This window comes from Lampris incognitus, chromosome 13 (genome assembly GCF_029633865.1).
Source record: "Lampris incognitus isolate fLamInc1 chromosome 13, fLamInc1.hap2, whole genome shotgun sequence".
NCBI classification, from domain to species: Eukaryota; Metazoa; Chordata; class Actinopteri; order Lampriformes; family Lampridae; genus Lampris; species Lampris incognitus.
This window is the reverse complement of record NC_079223.1, coordinates 31,356,465-31,362,464: the sequence shown is the minus strand read 5'-3', so window position 1 is coordinate 31,362,464 and position 6,000 is coordinate 31,356,465.

Genomic DNA, 6,000 nt, shown 5'->3' with positions numbered 1-6,000 from the left:
TTTGACTTCATGGCTTGGTTTCTGCTCTGACATGCACTGTCAACAGTGGGGCCTTATATAGACAGGTGTGTGCCTTTCCAAATCATGTCCAATCAATTGAATTTACTACAGGTGGACTCCAATCAAGATGTATAAACATCTCAAGGATGATCAGTGGAAACAAGATGAACCTGAGCTCAATTTTGAGTGTCATAGCAAAGGGTGCGAATACTTATGTACATGCAATATTTCAGTTTTTCATTTTTAATAAATTTGCAAAAATTTCTACAAAACATTTTTCGCTTTGTCATTATGGAGTATTGTGTGTAAATTGATTAGAAAAAACAAAGAATTTAATCCATTTTGGAATAAGGCTGTAACATAACAAAATGTGAGGAAAGTGAAGGGGTGTGAATACTTTCCAGATGCACTTGTAGGTGTGCATGAAGCATATACAGGGGGATGTTCCTGTCAAGAGACTGTTTTAGAACTATGTAATAAGGCTGGGGTTATAAATTATTGAGTGGTGCTGATGCTAGCTGGGTCCCCTCTGCCTCGAGGCTATATCCAGGAGATGACATATAAGCATAGCTTCACCCGTCACCAATGCTATGCTTCATGTTTACACACTTACATACACACAGAGCATTCGAACCTTATTTTCACTACTGCTTTACACACATACCTGCACACCATAAGTCACGAAGACACTTGCTGCTGCATACAAACATACATAAACACGTAGTAGAAGGCATAATCTGACAGAACAGGATTGGTTATCTGCCATTAAGAAGGACTAGTAAGATAAGATAAGATATTTTATTGTCATTGTGCGCACACAACGAAATTTTGTCCAGCCTTAGTGTCAGTGTTTAACTGTAATCACACTGAAACTACAACGAAGTAATCAAATCAAATCAATTTTATTTTTATAGCCCAATATCACAAATTACAAATTTGCCTCAGTGGCCTTAACAGCAACACAACATCCTAACCCATCTAACCCTACTAATTGACTACAAGAAAGTAAAATTGTAGTTTTCTAGATTGTCAAGCAAATAAGACAACACACAGTTGCATTGTTTTACCTGCAACCATGTGTTGTGATGTCTTTACAGCTGATAAATACTTTCTATGTGGAATTTCTTTGGCAGAGTGAGAAAAAGGAAATTAATTTATCTAACTTTGGATAACTTCTCTGTTGAAAAACTTTGTAAACGTTATCTACAGTTAGATAGACAATGACAGTTTCTCACTACATCAGAGGACAGCAGACCTCTTTTGTTTTTTACAGTGCATTACTTAAACAGTATTTAATGCATAAAACATTATATAATTACAATGCCCGGCATCTTTGTCCTGCTCTGTGTCCTTTGTGGTTTTCAAACATTATTTTATACATGCACATTGTTTTCGTCCACTTCCAAAATAACACAGGGCTACAGATTTCATCATAACAGCACAGGCGATTTCATCACATTTTGACTGGCAGGAGGGATGCTTTCAACCTCTTCTAATAAAACCTACCCTCAGCATATTAGTGTCCGTGTCTTTCATCCTTTCTCTTTCTTTTTTCTCTCTCTGCTTATAGTCTCCTTTGAAGGCAGAAAAGGGGAGACGAGAAGAAAGGATGTGTGTGATTTGTTGTTTCGAAAGACAAAATGAAAGAATAATGGCTGTTTGCTTCACAGTCAAATGCCCTGTCCTCCCTCCATGGCCTGTATCTGTGTGCGGGTGCATGCACTTGTGTGCACATGACCAAATTGCCCAAACCACCCTTTAGATATTTGCAAATATTTACAAATATTTGAAATTTTTCAAGATGACTGTCCATGCTGACCACGTGTGTACACACGCAGACACAAATGCACAGTTTGGAGGAAAATGGCAGCTGTCGCCACAAGAGCAGACACAGCCAGCTATTTCATACACAGTTCCAACAACTAAGTCTTACTGAGACATTATTTGAATGTTTGAGAGCATCAATGGGTTAACACATACAGGGAAATTTCTCAGTGTAAACAGAGGATGATAATAAAATTACTGATTTGGGGAAGATGTCACGATGTTTCAATTAGTTTATATCTATTCCTCTATCATGGGAAGAATGTCTCTTTGAGGTTAAGTTAGTTTTGTGTCAAAACGACTTTTCTTTTGTGATTTATAAAGCTTAGAGGGAGGATAAAGAAAACAGTGGGAAAGAAATAGTTTGTGTTTACTGTAGGGTTCAGGCTTGGCAAGGAATACCTTTGTTTGAAACGTCTTTTTTAGTTTACATTAAAGAGGAGAGATTTCAGACAAAAGTGGATCTATTTGTTTCGTTCAGGCTTAGGACTTCAATGTATTTGCTCTTTTCGAACTGTGACCATACTGAGGAATAAGACATGAAATATACAGCACAACAGTGTGAGACCAGAATGCTGAAGGTTTTTGCCCAAACTTAGACAACAAATTAAATATGAATCCTGCTAATGTTGGAAGCTAAAAAGTAATTGCAGCATTTGGAACTTCCAAAATACTTCGTCTAATGAGTAAAATAGTTAATGAATGAGATGGATGCCAATTTAAATCCCTTGACTGCCTGCAGAGACATGATTTAGAAAAGAGAACAACATTTCTTCTCCACAGCTACTGTCAAGGTTCCTAAAAGCAAGGCACTTAAACTCAGACTACTTCTTTAGAGACATACTAGACAAAACTGTGTTTCTGTGGAAAGATACATTTTTGTTTATGAGAGCAATGCATCCAATATGAACATGTTTTCATTCCCCACTCGTCAAATACGGCAGTCAGTAGCCTTATGCTTCAAACCATGGCCTCAATCCCAGTTCTGTCACAACTGCCTCCGCGCCCTCCCAGGACTCACCCCCTTTGTCCCAGTCTTCCTAATTGTCTTCCTTATCTTGGCCATGCCCCCTGCCCTAGTTTCTCTCTCCTATTTGTGTGTGTATCTGTACTTCAGGATTGGATGCGGTGTGCGGCAGGCAGAGCAGAGGTACACCACCTGCATCTTATCTACTGCAATCAATCCTACTCATATACCCAGCCTGGCCACATCCACCTTGCCAGATCATAGTGCCTGCTCAGTTCAGTCCACATGTCCAGCCTTTATGTTGAGATATTGCCTGTTACCTCGTCTAAGCCTTGCCCTCCGTGTTTCCCAGAGTCCTGCCTGCTTTGCCCAGCCCCTGCCTCCGGTCACTGGTCTGTCTCTATGGAACCCTGCTTGTCTTGCTGCTTCCCAGTTTGGTCAAGGTTCCCCTCCGCTGTGTGCTCTTGCCCTGGACCCGGTGTTCCCTGTTTGCTCTTTGCTCTACCGGTTCCTCATCTTGCCTGGCATTGCAGGACTTTTTTGTACTGAAACCCTGCCTTGAGTCTATCTGGGGCAGCATATTAGGTTCAGCCTTGCAGCCCAGGTTAAGTGTGATCTGGCTAGTATGACTCAGCCACTACAGACGGGCTCCTGCAAGCCCTCGCCAATCAAAACATACTACTCGGGCAGCCGAACAAGACCCTGAGAACCGTCATGGACCAAGTCAGTGCCGTTGTGCAGTGTGGCTGCCCTGAGCCTCCCTGTAGCATCCAGTTCCACGCCCCGTGAACCATCTGTCCCCGCTCATGAGTAATACAACAGCAACCCTGGGGGTTGCCGAGCCTTTCTGTTGCAGTCTTCTCTGGTTTTGGAACAACAACCTCATGCGTGCACCAGGGAGAAAGAGCAAAGATCACCTACCTGATTGGGTTACTCCGAGGTCCCGCACTTGCCCGGGCAACCATGGTGTGGGAGAGGCAAACCACTGTCTGCTCCATGTATGCTAGCGTCAATCTGGAGATGAAGGTTTTTAATCATCTGGTTCGAGGTAAGGATGCAGCTCTTGCCTCTCCGGCAGGGCATCTGCAGTGTGGCTGAGATGGCCATTGACTTTCAGGCTCTTGTGGAGAGCAGCTGGAACAATAAGTCTTTCTCCCCAGTGGGTGTTTAAACATGAGCTTAACAAAAACATCTAGAGTAGGTGTCCCAGGATTAGCCTAGTGGGCTCGGTGAAGTCATCACTTTGTCCATCAAACTCAATAAAACTGCCTTCAGGAGTGCCAAAGGGAGAAGGTGGATAAGCAGTCTGCTTATGTCTCCTCCATGCCCTCTCCTTCTGTTCCCCAGACTCCACCCGACCAGGAACCCATGCAGCTGGGCCAGACTTGCCTTTTCAGAGGAATGTCAGTGGTGGTTCAAATCGAGTTGTCAATATTGCGGCCAGGTTTGCCATTTTATAGCCGCATGCCCCGCACCCAGCAAGAGTCAGCTTGGTAGAAGTAGGAGAAATACTGCTGAGCCAAACCACTAACCCCTCCCTCAACTGGATGTCACTTGGGTGTGGCGGGGCCAGCCTTGTCGTCTGTCGATGCAAGTTTTTTTTTTAGACTGGCAAGTGGCCAGACAGCTGCACCTGGAGGCCAACTCACTAAATGGCCAGCACCTTGCCCGTGTCACAGAAGACCTTTCCTGTCCTCTTCCGTCTCTCCAGCAACCATCAGGGAAAAAAAAAAGTTTTCACATCATTGACAGCTCCTATGGTTCTTGGGCACCCGTGGTTGAGACTCCACAACCCATACTTCAACTGGACCATGGGTAAAATTAATGCATGGAGTTCATTTTGCCATCATAACTCTTTGCAATCAACCTCTACTCTGATTCTCCCCAGTGTGACGTCTCTTCCTGAGCCTCCAGAGCTCTCCATTGTTCCTTCAGTATATTATGATTTATCCTCAGTTTTTAGCAAACACCAGACCCTCTTTCTACCACCCTATGACTATGCCATAGACTTGCAACCCGGCACGCCTCTACCCAGCAGCTGGCTTTACAACCCCTCCTGGCCTGAACAAGAGGCCATGGAAACGTACACAATGACTCCCTGGCTGCAGGTATTACACGCTGCTCTTCTCTGGTGGGTGCAGGGTTTTTGTTTTTGTTTTGTTTTGTTTTTTTGTAAGACAGACGGCTCACTGAGACCATGCATTGACTTTTGAAGCCTTAATCATATTACTTTTAAGAACAAATATCCATCGCAGCTAATCGGCTGGGCTTTCCCCCCATCCATGGAACTGTGGCGTTTTCTAAATTGGCTCTCTGCAATGCCTACCACCTTGTGCGCATGAGGGGGATGAATGGAAGACGGCATTTAACACACCTCTTGGACACTCCGAGTACCTGGTGATGCCTGATGAATGCCCCCACTGAGTTGAATCCCTGGTGAATGATGTGTAAGGAGATATGATTGAGTGTTTTGTTGTTATATCTTGACAATATTTTAATCTATTCCAAGGACCTTTGAGGTCCTTGGAAGTTATGTCAGACTGAGAGGATGCTGGCGTGTTTGTCGCTGCTTCTCAATCTGAATCTATTTGTGCTTTTCATTGCACATAGGATCTTTTGTGGATTGACTGTCTTGTCAACAAGGACTCACCCTCTTCGTACCAATCTCCCTAATTATCTCCCTTATCTTGACCACTCCCCCTGCCCTAATATCTCTCTTCGTTGTGTGTGTGGCAGGCAGAGCAGAGGTCCACCACCTGCATCTCATCTACTGCAATCAACCCTACTCCTTATATATCAGGCCACATTTACCTTAACAGATCATAGCGCCTGCTCAGTTCAGTCTACACTTCCAGTCTTTCTGTTGCGACATTGCCTGTTTCCCTGTCTAAGCCTTGGTCTCAGTGTTTCCTGTGATCCTGCCTGCTCTGCCCAACCTTGCCTCTGGTCATTGGTCTGTCTCCATGGTACCCCACTTATCTTCCTGGTTCCCAGTTTGGTCGAGGTCCTCCTGCCCTGCACCCAGGTTTCCCTGTCTGCTCCTCACTCTACTGGCTCCTCATCTTGCCTGGCATTAAGACTTGTTTTACTGAAACCCTGCCTTGAGTGTCCATGGCAGCATATTGGGTTCTTCAGCCTTGCACCCCCTGTTAACAAATGTCTCTCCCCCCCGCCCTTGGCCCTACCCCTCCAGCGCGCAATTGCGTAGG